The sequence below is a fragment of the Tympanuchus pallidicinctus genome, unplaced genomic scaffold, assembly GCF_026119805.1.
Source record: "Tympanuchus pallidicinctus isolate F22 unplaced genomic scaffold, pur_lepc_1.0 scaffold3, whole genome shotgun sequence".
Classification (NCBI taxonomy): Eukaryota; Metazoa; Chordata; class Aves; order Galliformes; family Phasianidae; genus Tympanuchus; species Tympanuchus pallidicinctus.
Genome location: NW_026294747.1, coordinates 15,420,582 through 15,443,472, shown reverse-complemented (window position 1 = coordinate 15,443,472; position 22,891 = coordinate 15,420,582). Strand labels below are relative to the sequence as shown.

The 22,891-nt window shown below is 46.8% G+C and overlaps 1 protein-coding gene across 5 annotated transcripts in view; it reads left to right on the top strand.

Moving 5' to 3' along the window:
• The window catches only part of LOC128086359 (USP6 N-terminal-like protein), a 66,955-nt gene that overhangs the window by 442 nt on the left and 43,622 nt on the right, over positions 1–22,891 (top strand). For 4 of the 5 annotated variants that reach the window (XM_052694929.1, XM_052694921.1, XM_052694924.1 and 1 more), the window contains exon 2: positions 10,242–10,323. The exons of the other annotated variant lie outside the window; for it this stretch is intronic. The gene's annotated coding sequence lies outside the window, so the exon portion shown is untranslated. The remainder of the gene's footprint in view (positions 1–10,241; positions 10,324–22,891) is intronic. 5 annotated transcript variants of the gene reach the window in all.

Here is a 22,891-nt window from a genome sequence, read left to right as displayed (position 1 = left end):
GCCGGGACTGCGGGAGCGGCAGCGGGTCCGGAGCTGTGCGGCTGTGCTGCGGGCGGCGCCGGTGTGTAGATCCGCTCTTCTGCTGTTTATCGCTCTTCCTTGACAGGTTCTGGTGTGGGGATGGGTTTTGTCTCACGTCAGTGTCTGGTCTGAATGCTATCTTATCGACACCACTAGGAAGTTTAAGTTTACGTGTCCCTTTTAATGTTGCATCTTTCTTTGAAGGGCCCAAGCAGCACGCTTGCAGCTCTTCAGAAGCCCTCCTGCCTCTCGCTGCTTGTTTTCCTGGCTGCGGGCTGCTCTCTTGCTTGTGTTTCAGCCAAGGGGAGACCAGCCAGCAAACACATTTATCTTCAAAAAAAACCCAAATGGCAGCGACCAAACAACCGCCACCACACCCCTCCGCAGCCTGCCTGCCTTCCTGACTGACTGCGAGCTTGACTCACAGTTCTGACAGCCCCTACCTTAGCCATTATTTTAACCCCGTGTGAGCTTTCCCCCGGCTTGCCAGCCTGGAGAGCATTGCACGTGCATCATTCCTTTCTCAGTCGTCCCCCTCTCTTTTTGACATCTGTCCCACTGAGCTGCAGGACCGTGTGCACTTGCCCTTCACTTTTATTTATTTATTTTTTTTAATGCACAGAAACAGGGAGGTTCTTGTGAGTATCCCTCCTGGCAAACCCCACCTTCCTGAGGTGCCAGGCATGGTGTTTCCCCTGCTTATTTTTGCAAAATGTCTGCTGGACTCCGTAGAGTTGGAAGAAACATTTCGTGCTGTGAGTTGGCTGCACTTTGCACAAATGCTCTCAGATGTGAGGTTTCACCTCCTCAGTGCTGCGAGGGTTTTTCCTGTCACGAGGCAGCCTGCCTTCCTGCCCCCTTTGCTGCAGAGAGCAGCTGCAGAGCAAGTGCAGGTGTGGGGTACGAGGACACTGACTTCAGCTGTGCTTCATCAGCCCCGTTCCCAGTCTCCCTCATTTGTTCCTCATGTACTGATGCAGGCAAACACTGAGCGCTGATGAATCTCTGTCTTCTACTCATGCTCCCTGCGTGTGACAGAGAAGTCTCTTGGCAGGTGGCTAGGGAAGAAAAGCCCTAATCTATGGCAACTTTGTGCAAAGAACTGTCCCCAGGGATGCTGAGTTGTGATGCGCTCTGGGCTTTGCAGTAGGTTTGCTTGCTGTATCTCTGTTGGCTTTTGGTGGCTTGTGGTGCTCCTACTTGTCTTTTTTGAGGTAGTGCAGGGATGATTTAAGGTCATGCCATGCATGTTGCTCAACATGGCTATGTGATAGTTCATGCATGATGGAATCACAGAATCATAGGGGTTGGAAGATCATCAAGTCCAACCCCCTACTAAAGTAGGTTTACACAGGAAGGTCTTCAGGAGACCCCACAGCCTCTTTGAGCAGCCTGTTCCAGTGCTCTGTCACGGTCACAATGAAGAAGTTCTTCCTCATGTTCAGGTGGAACTTCTTATGTTCCAGTTTGTGCTCAGTGCACTCTATCACTGGGCATTGTTAAAAAGAGCCCAGCTCCATCCACTTGACTCCCACCCTTTCGATATTTGTAAGCACTGATAAGATCCCCTCTCAGTCTTCTCCAGACTGAAAACTATCCCAGGTTTCTCAGCCTTTCCTCATAGGCGATGCTCCAGGCCCCAGACATCTTTGTGATCCTCCACTGGACTCCCTCTAGAGGTTCCTCATCTTTCTTGAACTGCGGAACCCTGAACTGGTCTCAGTACTCCAGATGTGGCCTCACCTGGACTAGAGGGAGAGGACTACTTCCATCAACCTGCAGGCCATGCTCTTTTTTACATGCCTCAGGATGCCATTGGCCTTCTTGGCCACAAGGGCACACTGCTGGCTCATGGTCAACCTGTGGTCAGCTGTTGGTCAACCAAGACACCCAGCCCCATCTCTGCAGAACTGCTCCCCAGCAGGTCAGCCCCTAACCTGTACTGGTGCATGTTGTTATTTCTCCCCAGCTGTAGGACTTTGAGTTTGGCCTTGCTGAACCTCATGCAGGGCAGTGTCCATGGTGAAGTCTTGGCTGCTTTGCTGTGATGTGCCTTGGAAGGAGTGCTCTGTGTTTTCTGCAATGCTTTTGGAACAGATGCCAGGACTTGTGCTCTCTCTGCAGTTGTGGGATGGCTGGATGTGCTCCTCAACCATGGGCTTGCTCTGGCACCGCTGTCGCGCATTTCCATCCTGTGCTGCTTGAGAGCTCAGTGAGACTGAAGGATTGCTGATGCGAGGCCTGGGTGTTCCTAGAGAGATATTGATTGTCCTGGACAGCTTGTGTTTTCTTCTTTTGTTCCAAGTCCTCGTCATGCGTTGGGCTCATTAGGGCAGACGGCAAAGCTGGGCAGGCGGTGTGGATGGAGTTGGATGGGGCTGGCCAGCTGCCACTCCATCCCGCCTCGGTAAGGCTGAGGCAGCGTGCCTGCTAATTCCATTAATGGCAGCCCCGTGCCTGGGAGATAGATGTAATTCTACCATAAAGCCTGTGCTCAGCCTTGAACCGATTGGATTTGCTGGTTCTCCCCGGTGTGCTGCTGTCAGCGTACCCCTGACTTACCCACAGCTGGTATTTAAAAGTGTAGATGTCAGCGTAAAGATTGGGTAGTGGAAAAAAACACTATGAAACGTGTGTGAAGAAATGCTTGGCTCTGGAGCCGTGCTGCCTCTTGGAGCCTAGCAGTCTGCTTGTCGTGGATTGTACCACAAATGGAGGCTTCCTGCTTTAACTCGTGGCGTGCAGGATGACATAGGGCACAGCCAACAGCTGGGAGATGGCTCGAAAGGGACGTGTCCCCAATGAGCTCTGTGTGTCACCAGGGCAGGGCAGACAGCACGGAAGCGTTACTGTGTGTGTGTCAGGTCGGGGTGAAAGCTTGCGAGTGCATTGGAGCCACAGCAGAGTTTTGGCACATTTAGCACATCCTCTGCATGTTTTTTGGTGGTGTGGCCCGCACTTGATTTCGGAGGTGACTCTCCTGGCTGGTTCTTTTCTCAGTTTGCTACTTTTTTTTTTGTTTGCAGACCGCATCTTCCTGTCTGCAGTCATATAATATACTCTAGTGGCAGGGTATTATCCGCGTTGGAAAGGAATGGTTAATTGGGATATTTTTAGCTCTCCCTGTGGCTTGGATCCTGGAAATCAGGCACGAGAGCCAGCGCTGTCTGACCATTCAGCTTTACACAGTGTGAAGATGGAACGCAGCAGGACTTCATCAAGCCTCAGCTCTGGTTCTTAAATCTCCTGCCCCACAGCAGCCGCGTTCCTTGGGACTCAGCACGTGGGCTAGGGGCATGCTTAGAATCATAGCATCATTAAGGTTGGGACCAAGTGCTACAATCATCTACTCCAACTGCATTTTATGTGCTTTTTGCTCATGTTTTAATATAGTTGTGTGACTTTCTTTTCCCGAAGTGAAATTTTTCAGCATGTCCTTCCCTGTTTTAATCACTACTAATCTCAGCAGCAAATCTGTGCCAGCAGTGAGTTGCCAATGATTTCAGTACAGAGCAGGCAGGAGGGCAGTTGGTAAGAGAAGGAGCAGTGTGTTTAGGGATTTCAGGCAGAAATTCAGTTTCTTGAAAACCTGTGGTTGTAGTCTCTGGGTTGAGTTGTTCCTACTGTCTTGCTTCTTCCCTTCCTTGTCAGTTTCATGAGTCAAAAGCAGCGGTGAGAGCATCACTGCCAGAACAGAGGTGACTTACCAGGGAGGATGTAATGTGGGTGGTAAAGTTAGAAGTAGGTCACAAGCTCTGCGTGTGCTTACTGGTGCCGATTGCAGTGCTAACCAGGTACAGCTGCCAAAATTGTTTCAAAGCATTGGTATTTTCTTGGCTTGCTGACTTGCCTCATGAGTTTCACAGGGAAACCTGCAGCTCAGTGTTGATTTGCTTGGTGGCTCTCACGTCCCTGGTCCTCGGTTAAATCACCTCTCAACTGCTTGTGCCAAGGCAACAACAGCTGGGGTGGCCCTGTGCTGGCACTGTGCTTTACTGAAGTTTTTTTGAGCCACATCTGCATCCCCATCACATTGCCACATCACTGCCTGAGTGACTGTGCCAGTGCTGAGCTGTTGCTGTCCCAACCCATCGCACAGCTCCCTGGGAGAAGGGCCGGTGCTGGCACCATTGGCCTCCCAGAGACTCCCAGCCCATTCTCCTGTTTGCTCTCCACATCTGGAGCTTGAGCTAATGGAGCCTGGTGGCCTCACCCTTTGACTGCCTTAAGCTCAAGGTGTCAGTCCCACGGCAGGCTCAATGGGTGCTGTCTCTGCCTAGCTTCCTTGAACTGAGTTCCTCTTGTGCTCAAACTGCTGTAGCTCTGCAAACCGACCTGGTGGATGGGCTGAAACTAGAGACTGCTTGAATTTTAGCACCGGCTGGGCTCTACTATGATGTGTGTTGAAAAACTACAAGCAACTGGATATTCATGTCGCGACACCAGGGAGCCAGCTCCTCTGGGTGCTCCCTTATTTCTGAGCCTGGAGACCTTCTGGCTGCATTTGCTCAGCCCTGAGGAGCTCAAGAGGTGACCTGGCAGCTCTGTGCTGACGCCTTCGTATGTGAAAGGACCCAGTGGAGGCTGCTTGGGGTGAGATCGAGTGGGGGAGTTGGAAAGTGGGAGGATGTCAAGTGAGGCTTTTGGAAAACTGTGGAAGATTTGACTATTGGAGTTGTTTGACTTGAGGCTGTGCTTTCAGCTTAGTGGTGACAAAAACTTCTCCTCCAGTATAGGCAGACAAGAACCATCCAAACTTGGGAGCTTTGTGCTGTGGCTTTGTGATAAAACCCCTGCAGCTGCTCCCCTTTCAGGGAGGGATCGTCCTGCTGCTTATCAGGCTCCAGCCCTGCTCCTTGGTGGCCAGCTCTGAGGTGTGTCAGACCCGCCAGTGAGCCCATTTAATTGAGAGGGGCAAAGGGGAGCTGTTTGAGATAAAGTGTCCTGCCCAGCATGAGGGCTGTGGCTTCAGCAGGTTGCAGCTGACTTGAAAATGCCTGCTGATGTCTGCTGTGTTAAAACTGCCCTGAATTAATCAGTCAGGTTTGTCTGGTTGTTTTGTTTTCTTGTAACTGATGTAAGATGAATTTCTGCTGAGGCAAAAGCTCGAGCTTTGCAATAAAATTTATGGCTTTGTTAAAGATGCTTCGGGATGTTTCTGGGGAGTGCGTGTGCTCTACATGGTAACAGTTATCAGGAGAACTGAGAACAGGGCGGTTGGAGATGCTTGGCTGGTTAATTGATTTGAATGCCATGGAAACTCAAAGCCTTGTGCTGTTTTCAGGGAAGAAAACCCCAAACGTATAAAGTAGAGAAGCAGCACTGGGTATTTCTGTGAAGGATGAGACTTGAGCGTAAGGGTTTTAACTGTGCTTTTCTGTCCATGCTGGGTGCCAGCAGAACTGGTGGTTTTGGGGCGAGGGTGCAGACGAGATTGCTCCCGGCTGAGAAGCAAGACTTGCCTGGAGTCCTATGTCAGGAACTGTGTGACTAATGCTGCATAATCCTTAATAAAATTTAAGAAAAAAAAGGAAGGAGAGATGAGCTCTGCTTCGTTTGTCTCTGAGAACCAGGGGCAGGAGAACTAGGTAGAGCTGTTGCTCAGACGGATGGTTGTAGGTAGATGATACTTCTGGGTACGCTGTCATTTCTAAGCCTACAGATGTATAAGCTCCCTCCACGTAGCATGGCTTCATGGCTTTTACTTCTTCCAGTTCTGCTCCTGCTGTCCTTTCAGCCCTCGATCCCTGAGCCTCCACCCACCCAGCTGGAGGAAGAGTGGGCTGGGGGGCATTGGAGGCAAGAGCCTGGCACTTGGGGCTGTGACAGCCCTGAAAACATCTGGATGTTTTTGAACTTTGATAACTGCAAAGACCTGTATGTATTTATTGTCAGCATGCTGCTGTCTGCTTTCCTTAAGAGCTTTTGCTAGATCACTGGCATATGTCTGGTGTCTGGCCTTGCTCTTTTCCTGAGAACCTTTTGAGAACACCCTTCAGCTATGGCAAATGCACAGCAAAAAGAAAACACCCACCCATATGTCCTGCTGTTCCTCGTTAAGCCACAGGATTTACACAGCTGCAGTGTGTGTGACTGTTAGGACACATCAGCCCTATCTACAGACATCACCAGGCTGTTTCCAGTGGGTTTGCAGAAAAGTGAGTGGCCGGGGCATGTTCAGCAGTGAATGGAGCTGTTAAAGTGGTTTTGAGTGACTTACCCTGTGCAGAGATGCACGTCAAGAGGGGTTACTTCTTCCCAGAGCTGTGCCATAGCTTGAGAGCCTCACCTACATTTCCAGTTGTACCACTGTGCCATCTTTCCGTGCTTCCTATCAGCTTAGCTGGTGGCAAATTGCTCCTGCCAGGAATCGGTATCCTTTCCCTTTATTTTTTTCTTTCTGGAATGATTTCTGGTTGGCAGCAGCCGTGGTTCATTTGATTCACAAGCGTGAAGTAGATGACTGAGACAAGAAGGAAGGAAAAGGCTGGGCTGTGTGTTTTGGAACAGTGAAATTGTGTTATTTGCGCCCCAAAGGTGTGAGGGGGAACCTGAGTGCTGAGCCCTCCTGTCTCCGCCATGAACAGTTGCTGTGTACGAAGGAAGGTCTGCTTTTTCAGTTTCATGGGAGTGGTGAGGAAAAAAGCATGCTTTAGGGTACCTTGATAAATTCTGTGAGGTTTTGGAAGATGGAAAAGGCTGTTCTGGAAGAGTTGGAGGTCCTGTGGGATGGGATAGCATCAGTGGGAGTGAGCACCGCCTACTGAGTGCAGCCATATCTTGCAGGGAGGCTGGGTGCTGATTTCACTGTGGACTTGTTTGAGCTGCTTCTACCTCAATTTCCCTCCTTGCAAAGGAGGGGTAAGGACTGCAATGCGTGTTAACGTTTCTGAGAGGCTTTGAAGTTGGTAGATTCCTTTGAGGTGCGAGACAGCAGAGTAACAGCTGAAAATGTTCAGCTTCCCAATTAACCCAGGGGAGTTCTCCCCCCAGAAAGACGTTAAGCTCAGTTCTTAAATAAAACATTTCTTTCAAATGTATCAAGCAGAGTATTTCTCTGCTTAAATACACTGCAGAGCCCCTCTCTGGGAGGGAACAGGACAAATTCTGCCATCCTGTTCTCTGGCCATAGGCCTAGGAGTAGGTTTATTTTCATGCTTGCCTTGTTATAAACATTTATCTGACCCGTCTCAGGCTGAAGAGCTGTCATGTTAGGTGCTCACTGCTAGTACATTGCTGCCCTGATGATGACTTTTCAAGTTCCGAGGGCTGTGGAGCCTGAATACTTTTGATATCTCTCTTGGTGTGCTTCCATACCCTAGGAGTTAGTCATACGTGCTTGTATTGGAGGCGATTGCACATCATTCCTGTTAAAAGCCACATAGAAACTAAGTCTTGCTGTAATCTGTGGTAAGTCCAGAGCTGTTTGCTTGAGCTTAAAGATTCTGGTGTTGCAAGATCATCACCGGCAGTCCGTAGGAGAGGAGAAGAAAATTACCATGAGCCTCTTAAACAAAACTTCTTGATTTCTCAGTGCTGACAGGAAACACCCCATACCCCCATTTAGTCTTAAAAGCGAGGCCTCTTTAATAGTGAGTGCTCTTTACGGGGAAATTAGCAAAGCTGTGTGGTCAGTCCTGGGGATTGGCAGACCAGTTGGAGCCACTGGGTCCTCTCACTGCCCCCTTGCCTGCTTTTTTAGCCAGAGCTGCCTTCATCTAGGTTGGAAAAGGTGTACCAGGATCGCCAATGCCTATCAAGTGGCAGAGAGCAGCTGCTGCCCACCCGTTGTGCAAAGCCATGCTATTTCTCTGCCTTATTGCTTTGCTTGCAATTCCTTCATTCCTTATTCTCTCCCTTTGTAGGTCACTCAGCATTGCTTGGTGGTCCTCTACCCCTGTGCTTTGTAATTTGACTGCCTTGCAGTATGGATGCAGCACATGGTTGAGTCCTTGGCACCGTGCAGTGTTGTTAGTGTTTCTGCCTGCTGTGGGACAAAATGCTTTGTCTGAGAGTTGGGCTTGCTTTGGGATGGCAGGCCATGTCACCTGCATGTGGGTTTTATTAAATCCAGCAGGCAGCAGCACTTAGTGAAGCTGCAACCATCTCTGTTTGTCTTGTTCAACAGTACCGGTAGGAGACGGGTTTGAACTTTGCCAGTAATGTTCCTGTAATGTTATCCAATAGTAGCAATTGCATCCAGAAAGTTGTTAGAGGAGCAGGATGGAGAAAGAGGAAAGGAGAAATGGTTGCCTCCACAGGAGTGCTGGATGCTTTCCTTAGCAGCAGGCTGAGCTCTGGTGCAGGAACGAATTGGTGCCGACACAGATAAAGCCCTATGAAGATAATGCAGCTCCTTTCAGATGTAAGCCAAGTGAAGCCAAGGCAGGAATTTCCTTGCTGGGGGAAAACTGCATTTCTGTATTATATAAATAAGCTGTCGCTGAAGATCATTGGCCAGATTGGGTTTGTGTTGTATTATTTCTGTCTTTGTAGAGATTTTATGTTCCACTGCAGAACGGTGTTCACTTAGTGACTTCAAAAGAAACACAACAAAGACCCTCCTGGAGGTATATAACGTGAATAAATAACTTATGTTCTTATTAGAGGGATAATGTAAAGTGACAGGGAGAGCATTATAAACAGTGACGGAAAATTTGTGCTTGAGGCTTGAGTTCAACATCTGTGTCTTGTGGTCTTCAGCATTGTTTTCATGCTTATAAATGCTTTCAGTCCTTCTGTAATGGGAAAGGAGAGAAAGGGGGGGGTTGAATGGGTTACGTTTTTTCTCGATTTAAAAAAATAATATTGTGGTTGACATCTGTGAGTCACTCGCAGAGACAAGGGAAAACAAGTCAGTCTCTTCTCAGTCCAAGGTAAACTGATGAGCTGCACAAGTAGGTTTTCTTGCAGTTGTAGTGAGGTCCTTCAGTTGGCAGGAAATACATGAGATGTCCTTAAGTACATCCCCCTTGCTGCTTTGGTGCTCTGACCGAAGAGCTGCTCACAGTTCTTGTGCCACCCTCGCTTTCCCTGTGTGGCTTTGCTGCTCCTGTTTTCTTACTTTCTCCACCTTCTAATCTGCTCTCAGGTAAAAGGTGCTTCGGGATGGTTGTTCAGCCATCACACTCATTGCTGTCCCCAGACAATTACCTCAGAACAGGAAAGAGTAAAACAAAAAATGTTTCTCTGTTACTCTACATGGTGACCTCTGCTGCAGCCTTCTGGCCAGACAAATGTCTCTTTGTGGCTGCTTAGAAACATTTCCTGTAAAGCATCTATTTTTCTGAAGTCTCTTCTTTGGCGTGCAGTGGGGACTTTGAATACATACAGCTGGGTGTTTCCACAGCCAGTGGAGTGGATTTCTGTCACTGCTTTTACTCAGTGCGGCTAGATGTCTTGTGTGACTCAGGTACAAAGACTGTGTAAGACAACTGGTAGTTGTCAAACCATTTGTATCATGAAACCATCGTGTTGAAAAATAAGAGTAAAGCAGAAGCAGTGTGGATCTGATATTAGATGGAATTCATCTGCTTTACAAAACAGAAGGAATTGCAGAAGTGCTGTACTGCAGATCTTCAACAGGATCTCAGAAAGGAGCAGGGAGAGTTTAGGAGTAGCCACTCTTCCAACGTATCAGTCTTGTTGGCTCCCCTACTTAGACCTTAACTTCAGTGCACTGCCTGCTGAGGAAGCTTTGCTGGGCAGGCAGTCTTGCCTTGGCACAGATAGTCTCGCCTTTTACTTCATCTTCCTTCTGTGGTTCTGGTTAAGTCCTTTAAGCTCTTTGTATCCGGTACCTCAGCTGTAGGCAAGAACTAGGCTGGAATATGTTCAATGCAGAGATCCAGCATCCATCACTTTCTCCTGAGCTTGACTTTGTTTCATAGAATCATAGAATCACCAAGGTTGGAAAAGACCTAAAAGATCACCCAGTCCAACCGTTCACCTATTCCCAATAGCTCCCACTAAACCATGTCCCTCAACACAACATCCAGTCTTTCCTTGAACACCCCCAGGCTCGGTGACTCCACCACCTCCCTGGGCAGTCCATTCCAGTGCCTGACCACCCTTTCTGAAAAGTAATACTTCCTCATGTCCAGCCTGAATCTCCCCTGCCGTAGCTTGAAGCCATTCCCCCTGGTCCTATCACTATTTCCTTTCCTTTCACCAGTCATGTCTTATTATTGTCACTAATTAACACTCTCTGACATTCACAGGATTTGCCAGCTCCCACATGCCAGTGAGGATTGTGCTCTGGCTCACAGTCGGCATCCTTGGAGAAGTCAATGCTCTGAACAGGTACATTTGCAGTGCTCACCACTCTTCCTGTATGTGACCATGGGTGCAACTCTTGCAGGATTGGTATTTGGTGTCAGAAGCATGAAAGTGTGCTGAGGATGTGCACTCTTCGGGCAGAGGGGTCTGGCCCTGTGCAGGACCACCTGCATTGACTTTTGTTTTTTTTTTTTTTTTTAAATCCTTTCATGCTTTTATGAATTTCTCCCAAATCCAGCCTGTTTGCTGTTACTGCTTTAGGAGCTTTGCTGACAACCTTGTTAGAAAACATGCCATTGCTGCTGAGTGGACAGCCTTTCATCTTGATATCCCAACATGAGCAAATCTGCTCCTGGTTTCTTAACATGTCTGTACTTACAGCCAGCACAGCCTGTAGCAGCTTATTCCTTCCTGGATAATTATTAATCTGCTTGGCCACTGATTGCTGTCAGAAGCAGTGGAGTTGTGCCCAGTGCTACCCAGTGCATCTTCTTTGAGCTATTATGTTTTTATTGCTTCAACTGAAGAATCTCATATGCAGTCTCTGAAACTGAGAATCTCATATGCAGTCTCTGAAACTGTTTGGCAATGTGAGTTGCTTGAGTTGGTTTTAATTGCCGAGATGCTGTCAGTAATCACCGGCTGTATGTGAGCAGCAGGTCTGCTTGCACCTTGATTTCAATTACTGCATTGCCATGAGGGCTGTTTCATGGGCTGCTTTTCAGTAACTGTAATTGGGTCCCAGCTAGCCAGAGGCATGTGTGCAGCTGTGGGGACCCAGGTGGAATATATTGCTGTTTGTGGTCATTCAGGGAGGTCTGAGGAGTGGTAAATTGGCCATGGGAGGACGTAATCCTTAACTCTATGCATGAAGCTTTCTTGCTCCCTTAAAAAATAAGTGGATTAATTATGGGAGCCAATCTTTCTTGAAAACCTGGTTCATCCAGGCTTGTCTGGGTGGTGCAGCAATGCACTGGAGGAGTAGGAGTTGGGGTGGAGCTGCTTCCATCTCATTCCTAATATTTACTGGGACTGCTTGCACCCTGCAATAAGACATGCTCTCTGCTTCTGAGCTGGTGACAGAGGCAGCTGTGCACTTCCTGTGCTAGTCTTCTAGGTTTACTTTCCATTTCTTAAGGTTATAGCTTAGAGGATCTCTATTTAAAGGCAGGAACCTAAAGAAATGGCAGCAGCAAAGGAAAGCATGGCCTCTGTTTGCTAGCAGGCTGCCTGAGGTGCATCTATAGGAAGCGATGCTGAATCTGTGCCCCAGACTGCCAGTGACAAAAAGCAAAATTCATTTTCTTCCACACCTGAAACATCAAAGTGGATTTCCTGTAATGGGATTTTGCCTCCCGTAGTGTCCATGTAGGGAACAGTTTGCTGTCCTTGTCCTTCAGCAGCTTGGTTCTCCGAGGCATATGCTGCCTGGGGCACTTCTCATCCTCTTCTTTTCTGAGGGTAGATGGAGGCACATGGGCTAGTTTGGCTTCTTGTTGGGCCAGACAGCAATGGTGCATGGGACAAGACAGAATAACCTTCCAGCTGTGTAGAAGTGATGCTTAAACTAGGAAGTAACAATAAGCAAACCTAACTTTGGGATGAGGAAGAAAGTGTGCCCAGGATTCAAAAGGGCCTGAAATGCTGAGAAAACAGATGGAAATTTGATTTACCAAAGTGCATTTGACCCTACCTCTCCCTTCTTCCTTTTTTTTTTCCTTTTTTTTTTTCTTTCTTCTTTTTTTTTTGCAGGATGTCGCAGGTTATTGTAATTGCAGATGCTATCTGCTGAGCTTGATGAGATTCTGATGCAAATCTGGAGACTGACTGTTCTTTTGTTAGGGCTGTTGCATGCATTATCCAGTATTTCATCTTACTGCATAGGAGTCTGTTTACTGCCATTTGGTTTGTTTTCAGACAGGCTTTCCCCATCTAATCAGCAAAGGTTCAGCAATTGCAGTGTGATTTGCAGAAGAAGCAATTCCACTGAATACACGGGGGAAGGGTGGGGAGCAGAGAGGAAATGTCGTATTAGTGAGTGATAAAACCAAATGCTGATATGAAAAAAATAGCTTGAGATGCTGTTTTGAGAGCATAAGGATGGTTAATCTCAGTTGAGATTGCTGAGATGTGCAGCTGAGTTGCTGAGCAGGCAGTGGATGGGTATAGGGACCGGCAAGCTCACATGCCAGGCAAGTTTGGTGGCTGGGGTTTGGTTATGTACATAATTGTAGGCTTTTCTCTAACTGTCTGCCACAGAAGTGAAGTGACAGTGAATGGATGGGCTTTTGCTTTCCTGGAACATTTTAGATGTGATGTCTGCCCACAGGAAGGTGTCTTCTGTCAGCTCAGAAGAAGCTAGTTGATAAACAGCATCGGTCACCAGAGCCAAAGCAGGGTGTGCTTGTGGTAGGAGCCACTGCAGGCACACTGAGAGTCAAACTTTGTCCTAATACGGATGGGCTTCATCACTACTGTGTTTCAGTACCTCTGTCAGGCACTGGAGTGAATAGAGTCCTGTGGGGGAGTTTCCTGAGGCAGTGCTGCAGCTGTCCCTTTCTCTCCTGCCCAGCTGCTGCTCCAGGACAAATGTCTTCGTGTGTCTCATTGCTTTCACCAACTGCCCATAACCATTCCAGGCTTGTCACATGAAAAACTGCCTTTCAGAGATGCAGTCACCTTTTATTCTTCCATCTTCCCTGACGTTTGTACCACTCCTTTTGCAGAGGCTTTGTCATTACAGTTACAGCTGTAATGCTGCAAACACGGGACTGCTGCGGGTGACATAGGAGGTGGATGGCTATGTTCAAAGCCTTTGATACTTCCTCCTCTGACAAATAAGCCTTGGCTTCACGTGTGTGCCTACAAATGATTTGTTTTTGGCTGCTTCTACTGAAGTAGTTGCCCTGCAGGTTAACCCCTGTGGTTTGCTTTGCCCTTTTTTGTTTTCCATAGCCCCTTGCAGACAATTGCACAGCAGGCTTGCTGAAGTTCCATTAGGAAAACAGAGAGAAATGTCTGAGTTTCAATTTGCTTCTGCATGTTTAGAAAGCAGAAGAAAGAGGGGAAATAGCACTGGAATGTATTTGATAAGAGTTGGATATATTTTGCTGCTTCTCTGCTCTGCTGAGCAGTGTGGCATGCAGGTAACAGAGCTGTGTCTTTATGGGGGAATTAGGGATGAAACTTCTTAGTGGTGTTTCAGTCACTGGGAGAAAGGCACCATGAGAACTGAAGTAGGAGCATCCAGTAACTGCCTAGAGCAGTAATCCTTCCTGGGGGCATAAATGTAATCTAACCTGATATAAGAATTTATGCAGAGAGAGAACGTTTCCATTCTTCCATTTCCTGCTGAGTTTTCTGAGAACGTTCGGAAAAATTCAGTGCCAAAATGACCCTTTTCTCTCTGGGAGGGCTTATGTTTTCCTAAGACATGTTATCACCTTCCTGTTGAAAGCCATCTGTATCAGTTGGCAAATTAGGATTGTGTTAGTTACTCAGTTCTCTCTGGTTCCCTGCGGACTTGCTCACTGCAAACCTATTTTCAAGTTGTCCATTGGCATGAGATGCAGGATGTGTTGCCTGATGAAGAAGGGTGCGTGTGTGTCCATTTGGGCCCTTGTGCTGCTGCAGTGCTCGGCCCCATGCTCCCAATGCATGGAAACAGCCTCTTGTGGACACGGTGGCTGTGCCTGTAGTTTCCTGTTCTGTTTAGTTCCTGTGCTTAACCGAAAAGCCAAATGAAGGAAAGAAATGGTCCTGGGGATAGTTTTCTCTGAAGTCTGGAAAAGCTGCTGCAATTAACAACGATCTAATATAGCAGTGGATTCTGTGAACTTCAGTGACCTTTGGATATATAGATTTCATAAATGTGAAGCTTTCCCCTAGGGAAAGTTGATGTTAGTTTTTCCTCTTGTACTGCTAATTACTTTGGGGGAACTCCTGTCTTACTGGTGCTTTCACTGAAAAGCATTTCTTTTTCTTTCTGTCTCCTGCCCTCAGAAGGCTGGGAAAACCTTCTACACTAGGAAAGTAAGTCTCCACTTTAAATGGCCTTAGGCACGTGAATATTCAGCTCAATTTTCTTTTACCATTGGCTTGTTATAAAATGAACAAGAATCTCAGGGCATCCCTGGGTCAGCTCTCCTTTTGAGCCTTAGGAGAAAGCTCAGAATGTTTCATTCCAGTTGCTGAGTGCTTGGAGGAGATGTCCACCTCCAGCTTTGAGTACTCTGTTAGGAAAATATTTCTCCTATCAGTGAATTTTTGCTGATGCTGTTGCTCCATGCTTGAAGTATGTGGGCATATACTGTAATCTGCTGGATAAGATAAGGTGAAGACAGCCGTACCAGGTTGGGCCAGGGATACATCTGAAGTGATTCCATCTGAAGTAATACGCTGTCTCCAGAGACAGTAATGGAGCTGCTCTAGAAGGAGCTGGATAGAGACGGATAGTTAGGCTGGATGAACAGCCTAATTATGCTGTCAGGTAATGTGTCAGAGCCCACCTGAATGGGAAGAGGAAAAAAAAAAACCAACCCTGTATCTTCTAAATCTCTGGCTGCCCTCATCCTTGTCTCTGCTGGGTTAAATGGTCCTTTCCCTATCAACTGTGAGGGAATTTCCTGATCCTGCTGGGGGTGTGGAGCTGTAAGCACTGCAGGATGGTGATCAATTTGTTGTAGCTTGAATTCCTCTTTTTTTGTGTGTGTGAATTTTATGAGTTTTGAGGAGGCCAGGAGCTCCGTTTGTAAGGTAATCTATAGTCAGGCAGGCAAGGAGCAGCCATGTATGTGGGCAGACTTGGAGCCGGAGGTGTGCATGTGTGCTTGCAGCAGTGGGAAGGCTGTATCTGGGTTACTGTGCAGTGAAGGACATAGCTGGCTTTCACAAGGCTCAGATCACAGCTTTTACAAACTCTGTTTAGAGCAGTTGTGACATGCGGGTCTGTTCCGTGGGTGCATAGCAGTCTGTGGTTAGCCAGCCCTCCGTAACCATGACAGCACAAATTTAAGTGTGTTTGAATTTGCTTTCACATGCAAAAGATCTCATGTAGCCCTCTCTGAAAGCAGTTGTTTGGTGGCTGTCTAAATTGCTACATCCCGTGGGGTGACTCAGGTTTGTCTGCTCTGCTCTAGGATTACAACATGCCCTGCACACGTTACTCCTGTGGTAAGACCTGGGCTGTGAGGAAGGCAGCCCGTTTGTATTTGCAGCAAGGTGACCCGTTGTGTGGGCAGCATTTTGGTGACCTGGAGTGAAAAGCACAGCAGGCACTTGACCCGCGAGCTAGCCACGTCTGTTCTGCACATCTGCTTTCCAAACAGAGCACTCTTTCCAGCAGCTTTTGCTGGAAGAAAAGGCACGTCTGGGAGGGCTGCTGGTGGCAGGCAGGGAGAATAAAGCCTTCGCCCTGGTATTTGCATGAAGCAAGCTCTCCATTCAGATCCCACTGAGTCTCTTTATTAAGTTTCTCTTTCCTTGGCTGGCTCTCTGGAAAACCCTCTTCACTCCGAGTTTGGTTTGGAAAGAGAAAAGCCCACGCAGATGGCTGCTCTTCAGTTGTCATTCGGGTTGGGTTTTTATGTTCCTTTTTGCATTACCCTCAGGTGCAAACCAGGCTTACTGCCAAAAACCATGTCCTAGAATTAGAGAGAAGCCAAACACTAAGGATATTCTGCTGCGTTTGTTTGTTTGTTTTTCTATCTAAGCTAGAAATGCAACAGGCTGTCGAGTATTTTATCAATTCATAAGGATTTCTGTTGCCTTTTCCCTCTTTGACTGAGTCTCTATGTAGTGAAGTTGTTTGTTTTTCTCAGGTTAAAAGATACAGCTTTCATTTAAGATGAAGACTCATTCTGGCTGTGTTTTGCTCCTTGCCTGATAACGTCTGAGTGGTGCCACTTCGAGATGAATGCTAGCGCTCAGCTTCAGACTTTTGCTGCTCTCATCTGATAAGGTTTTTCTTTATTATAAATAGCTCTCAAAGGAATTGCTGAATTGTTAAAGAATAGGAATTATTTTGAGGTCTGTGGGGTACAGAATGGCTGTTGTTGCAGCTGAAGGCAAAGGGAGGGGAGCGGTAACATTGCTTGGGCTTGGTGTGCTGGTGATTTATGAAACCAAAGCCACTTGCTTGGATCGCTCAGTGGGATCTGAGATGGTATGGATGGCACAGTCCCCAGGAACTTGTTTTCTGTTTGTGACAGAGCTTTGGTCTTGCATTTTCCTGGCTTTTTAGTTATGGAGGAGAGCTGGAATTAAGTCACGACTGTGGTTGGACTTCACTGTGATTTAAGTGAAGCCTCTGCTGTCTGTCTTGCAGTGGGAATTTTTTAATGAGGTATCTGTGGAGGAAGCAGACAATCCAGTAGATACAACAATTCTGTAAGTAAGGGGAGGATGAGAAGTTTGTCCACTCTTCTCCTCAGCCCTGCATGTATCCCACACGCCTGGCTTCTTGTCTTCCCTCACAGAAAGGGACACCTGGGGATGGGGATGCTGTGAATACAGCCTCATGCAGGTGTGTGAAAACAGGAGATGACTATGACAGCAAGCTCCTGGCAGGCTGGCAGTGTTGAGTAACGGGATGCTGGGAGCCCTACGCCCTGCCCTTGCACAAGCAGCAGCGTGCTGAGGCAGTACCAGCTTGCTCCTCTTTGTTTTTCTCTCCCAGCTGTTGCAAAAGCAGCTGTGGCCTTGTGAGAAGGGGTTTGCCAGCTGAACTCGGGGCGTTGCACGTGCGTTTGCCGTATCGCCTTGGACTCTCCTCCCTGCCCTGACAATCAGCCATTCACTGCTTGCTGTCTCTCCAGCATGGTGCTAAGCAGAGACAGCCTCGAGGGACAGGGTGGCTTGTCCTGCACGGGGCTGGGAGCATTGTAGGGAGCAGGCAGTGCCCAGAGCTGCCAAGCCCTCTTGTTGGGTACCAGGAGGCTCCAAAACCTACAGGCGGGTGGAAATGGGCAAACACCAGGCAGCCAGTATAGACAGCTCTAGTACAGCAATTGTCTTTTTCAGCCTTTAGTCCTGTCATGCAACTGCTGCAGTGCTTTTGTGTTGCTTCTAAGCACCGGTCATCCCAGATTTCTGAAAGTGTGTTTTCATTTTGCTTTCTTTCCTGAGCGTTTTGGGCAGTGCTTCCCAAAGCTATTGTGGGCATTTCCCCTCCCCTCCCAACAGCAACTTTCATTTTTGCCTGAATATCTCATCATTGTTCACATTGTCTTCTAAATAAATGAGCTTTTTTCCTTTTTTTCTTTTTTTATTTCAACCACAGAACTCCTGAATGTTTCTGTAGTCCTCAGAGTCACTTTGCAGATTCATGGAAGCAATATTTCCTCTTACAGAATGTCTTGTATTTGAAGTACCAGGCAGAAGAATTGTTTCTGTAGTGCTTGCATTTGAATTTCTGAAAGCATGGTTCTTGTGGCTTTGTTTGTTTGTTTGTTTGTTTGTTTGTTTGTTTGTTTTTAGAGTTTTCCTTAAGATCATGCTAAATTCAGCTTTAAGCAGGACTGCATAAGCTAGACGGAATTGGCTTTTGTTGAAACTTGAGGTTTCTGACTGTGTAGTGAACTCTGCTTCTCCAGATTTCTGAATAGCATCCCATGTGTTAAATCTGTTCTCTTGCAGCCCAGCAATTATTTTTTCCCCCCAGTTCTCTCCAGAAATAACAGGTTATTATTAGTATCTGTGTGTGTATGGATTTACCAGGCCTGACATTGCTTGGTGATGAGGATATTTATCCCTTTTTCTCTCTTTGTTCCCAGAAGCTGGGCCTTGTGTTAGCATGATGTATATCTGCACATCTCTTGTGGTTTGTTTGGAGTGTGATCTTCAGGCTGTGCAAAGACTTGGGTTCACTTCCCTAATTCCAAGTGAACAGCAACTGAAAAGTGAGCATTATTTGGTGGGGTTTTTTGGGGGGTGGGGCCATGTGTCCCCTACCCCACTTTGAGTTCTGAGTATTGGTGAAGGGCTTTGGGCTCAGTCAGCCTGGGTGGGTTGTGTTTGTGGCGTAGTTGTGCTGTCTCCTGAGATGTGTCTGCTTGTGAGCGTTGATCTCATTGCTACAGCAAGTCACTTATACCTGCTCAGCTGCTGGATGAGTTCTGTGACTTTGCAGTGTTAGCAGCTTTGTGATCTGATATTCAGGAGATAGGTTTCCTGAGCATTAGCTTCTTAAAATCATTGAATTATCTAGGCTGGAAAAGATCATCAAGTCCAGCCATCAACCTGACTACCAAATCCCCTCTCTAAGCCATGTCACTGAGTGCCTTGTTCACTCATCTCTGGGTACCTCCAGGGATGAGGGCTCCCCCACTCCCTGGGGTTGAGCTCTGCAGCCTGGTACTTCACCTCTCTATCTGACCTGTGTTGGATGTGCTTTGGCAGATAATGTCCTTGTAGGCTCCTGTGTGCATGTGGAACATCTGGTGGCATGGATGCTCCTGGAGCTGGAGCTCCCTTTGTACAGGAATGTGCATTTACACTTCTGGTGGGAGACAGAAGCAGCTGCTGGTGCAGAAAAGCAGTGCTCACTGGAGTCACTGGCAGGATTGCTGGGGTTTTTGGGACTCACTAATTCACATTTGTTTGCAGCAGTGCTAAAGCTTAGGATTGTGCACATGAGCGTTTCTACAGTGTTTTGCTGCAGGCAATGAAAGGCCAGTGATGTGGCTTTTCAATGAAGGAAGGGTTGGGTTGTTTTTTCTTTTTTCCTTCTTTTGTTTAGCTGATGTATTGCTGTGACATGACTCTCATAGAGCTGTTTCTCACCGAGACGTGAAATATTGAATCATTGTAGGTTTCCTCTCCCATTAAGATAGAGGGGAAAAAAGAATTAAAAGGGTGTGTGGGGCAGGAGGAGGTTGGTGGGACACATGCAGGCCTCTTTTCAAGTCACTGTTCTCATCTATCCTTTGAATTAGCTTTTTTTCCAGAGCCGCACCAGAACTTTGCAATAAAATCCACATGTGAGAAACCAGTGGCGCGTCTTCTAGTCAAAACAGTGCAATATAACTACTTAAACAGTCATAGAGAAATGTTTTGATTAAGTAACTGAAGGCCATATGCATGTTGAATGAATTAGTTTCTTCCCTTTGTACTATAATGAAGACGCCATTACAGAAACCACATGAGAGGAGCGATCTCAGACTATCTTTTCCGAGTTCACGTGTTTAAAACTGCAAACTTGTGTGCTTTTAACAGCGATTAAAACTTTTCTGGGTTCTCTTGGGGATGCTCTTCCTTGGCTAGGTCTCGTGGAGGGGCAGCTGTAGTTTGCATGCTTAGAGCCTGGGAGGTTACATCTTCAGCCCTTCAGCCCTCTGAGAAGCTTGGTGATAGCAGTGGAGAGAGATTATTTTTCTTCAAAATTACACAGTGTTTGCTTATGTAAAGCTGCAGTGGTACTCCAAGCACGGTAATGACTTTTATTTCTGTAGAAAAAGTGCCTTTTCTGTCTTTATTTAACTTTGCTTCTCTTTTAAGGTCGCTGTGTCTGTTTCTTTGTCTTCTTTCAGATACTAAACAAAAGTACTGATGTTGAGCCTTTAGAAGGCTTTATGAGGAGGCTAAATGAGGGAATAATTTAATGAAAAACCTAACCATGTCACTGCAGCATCATTTAGGTGGTCATATTCATATTGTATATAATTACTGTCAGCTCATCACCACCGTGCCTGCTGAACCATGTAACTCAGCGCCCCATTTACCCTTATCTTGAACCTCCAGGTACCTTTAGTAGTTATGTTTTTCTGAGTGAAAATGCCATTTCCTCCTTTTTCTGCCACCAAAATTGGAGATGCTCTTCAGACCTCCGAGAAAAGATGAGTAGGAGTCATCTCAGTGATGCAGTGGTTTCTCTTTTTGGTTGTTCTACCTATTGCTATCCTATCCTCTACCCTAGTCAAGAAGCTCTCCTGGATAAATGTTTACAGTTTGCATTGAGAGAGATCATTTCTAAAAGTAAATGTTGAGGTCAGGGTATGCTAGCATAGCTGGACTGGCTCCTAGACCTTCGAGTTGCTTTGATTTTGTCCTTCTATACTGGCATGCTGTAAAGTTGCATAGAGTTCCTATTGCTCTCCCTAGTAAGACTGCAGAAGAAGCAAAGATTAGGTGTAAGGAGACAGGTGATGTTACTAATTTGAAGTTAGATCCCTAATGCTTTCCTTATAGTTGTATGTGTGAAAATATGGCTTGTGTAACAGTATGGTAGGAATGCCATGCAAGATACGCACTGTGAATTTTTACCTGAGTAAAATGGTGTCTGTAGGCATTACAAGTAATGGTGTTTGTAGGTTCCATGTTATTAACAAATAATGAAAGACTATCCAAAGTATTGGAGTAAGCTTGGAACTCACAGTGCTCGCTTCAAGTTGCACTGATCTTCAGATTGGGCAGTCTTCTCCTTTATGGGGCAAATGGGACCCTACAAAAGATAGGTCAGTCCTTCTGATTGATTTCAGTTGCATTTTCCTTCAAAGTCTAGAATTATGATTTATGAAAATAACAATTACTTTCTTGATTTATTTGAGTGCTTGGTTCTGCCTCAGGTAACTACAAAGAATCTTCAAAAATGCAGCTGGCTGAACTGCCTCACTCTTGTGTGGCTTTGTCTGGAGCACATTAATTCTTTGGTTGTGTGTATTGCAAAGTAGACATTCCAAAAAAATGCATGCCAAACCTGCCTCTTTTATCAAAACAGATGAATGCAAAAATGTTGCAAAGCAGTCCTCTTGATCTGGCCTCAAAAATGAGCGTTGAAATACAAAAAAGAACAAATTCTAATCTGAAAGGCTCTGCTGACAGGTAGGACCTCGAGCATGTGTGAGGATGAGTTTGCCTTGAGGAATGGCGAGGCCAGACACCATCACATGCTGTGTGGTTGTGGCTGGGATATGCTCTCCTGGCAGTCAGGAACTGTGCCACTTCAGCGTGTGATAAGGCTGGTGTCTGCATTCTCTTTGGTTGCATAGCAGTGAGATGATGAGTGTTAGGTGCTTTGAGGTTTTGAGAGAATTTTTTATGCTGAGGAGAGCCAAGGAGCTGCCAGCCTTCTTGCTTCAGGAAGCCAGTCCCCAGGCAGTAGAACAGATGTTGGAGGTCAGCAATGGGGTCTGGGTGACTCACAGGTGTGTGTTTTGCAAGCTCTGCACTTACAAATGCTCTGCTTGACTTGAGACAAAGTGCTGCGTCTTCCCCAGAGGCTGAGCTATTTGCCTATCCTGGAATGGAAGAGGAGAAAAACAGCCAGTATTAGCAGCGAAGAAGAGCAGTCTGCAGCTGTCCTAAACTAACAGGTTATGCTGCAGCCTGGAGGTGGGCTTTTTTTGTGAAAAGCAACTCAGAAGAAGTAAGCAGACAGGAATGCCCCCCCATACAAAACAGAAACCAAAACTAACAAAGGAAATGCTTGCTATTCAGATGAACCGATAGAGATCAGGGAGGAAAAAACAAGCCATCAGAGACCTCCAGAAGTTTGCTACTTTGGCCACAGACCTGCAGTTTTGAGATGGCAGGAGTTTCATAGTCTGCACAGCTGTCCAAGACGTGATGCAGATGTTCCTGCAATGTAACCCTAGGCAAAAGCAGGCTTGGTAATGAGTGACAGAAGGTGCTAAGCTGAGGTGTAGCAAGGCATGCTTTGACTTTCGCTAAACCTCTCCAGAGCAGCTTCACTTCTGTTCTCTTGGGCAATTTCAGTGCAAAAAGAAGTACGACAGGCAGGAAGGGAACTTGGTCCCAGTGTTTGCCTCCATTTTGGGTTTGCATGGTGCAGTGGAGCACAGCTGCTCTGTGATAAGGCTGCACCAGCGAGCTCCCTGTTGTTGTACATCATGGTACAGTATGAGCCCTGGTTCTGGGATGCTTTCCTTTGAGCTCCATTCAGTTAATGCTGTGCTTGAAAGCCTGGCACAAGGCAGGATTCCACCTGTCCTGTAGTCTTCATGGTTCATTAAGGAAACTGATTAACTGGTATAGATATAAATGAGAAATCACCCTGGCTGCAGCAAGCACTGAGTTAGCTGCTTGTTGCTGTGGAGCAGCTTAGCTATCTGTCTGGGCTCCTGTGACAACCAGTTTTTAGTGATAAGAATTAGATTAGTGTTTTTATTGGTATATTACATAGTCTGTATTCATGGGTTAAGGATGCTGATATAACAGGAGGAGGCCTATTGGTTCTTGTTTCCCTTGCTGCCAGAAGCTGGTACAAGGCAGGGGAAGACATGAGAAGTGCTCTTTTGCTGTATGTTGAAGAGGCAGGATGCCGTGTGTAAAAAGCAGGTACAGTATGCTGGCGGGGTGCACTGCCAGCACATAAAGTCTCATGAACAAAAGTGAGGACAGACTGCTTGTATTGATGCTGCTGTCAGCTCACATTTTCTCACAGCTCGGGGACCATGAATTAACGGGCCCCATTGACAGGATGTCCTGGTTTTAATGTTCTAAGTGAAGGGATTTGTCTGCCCTGAAGGAAAACACATTTTTGTGTGCCTTTCCAACAGCACTGGGTGCAGACATTCACAGCAATGCAGCCTGGCTCTTTCTGGCCCCTGCCTTCAGACAGAACTTCAGGGGGAAT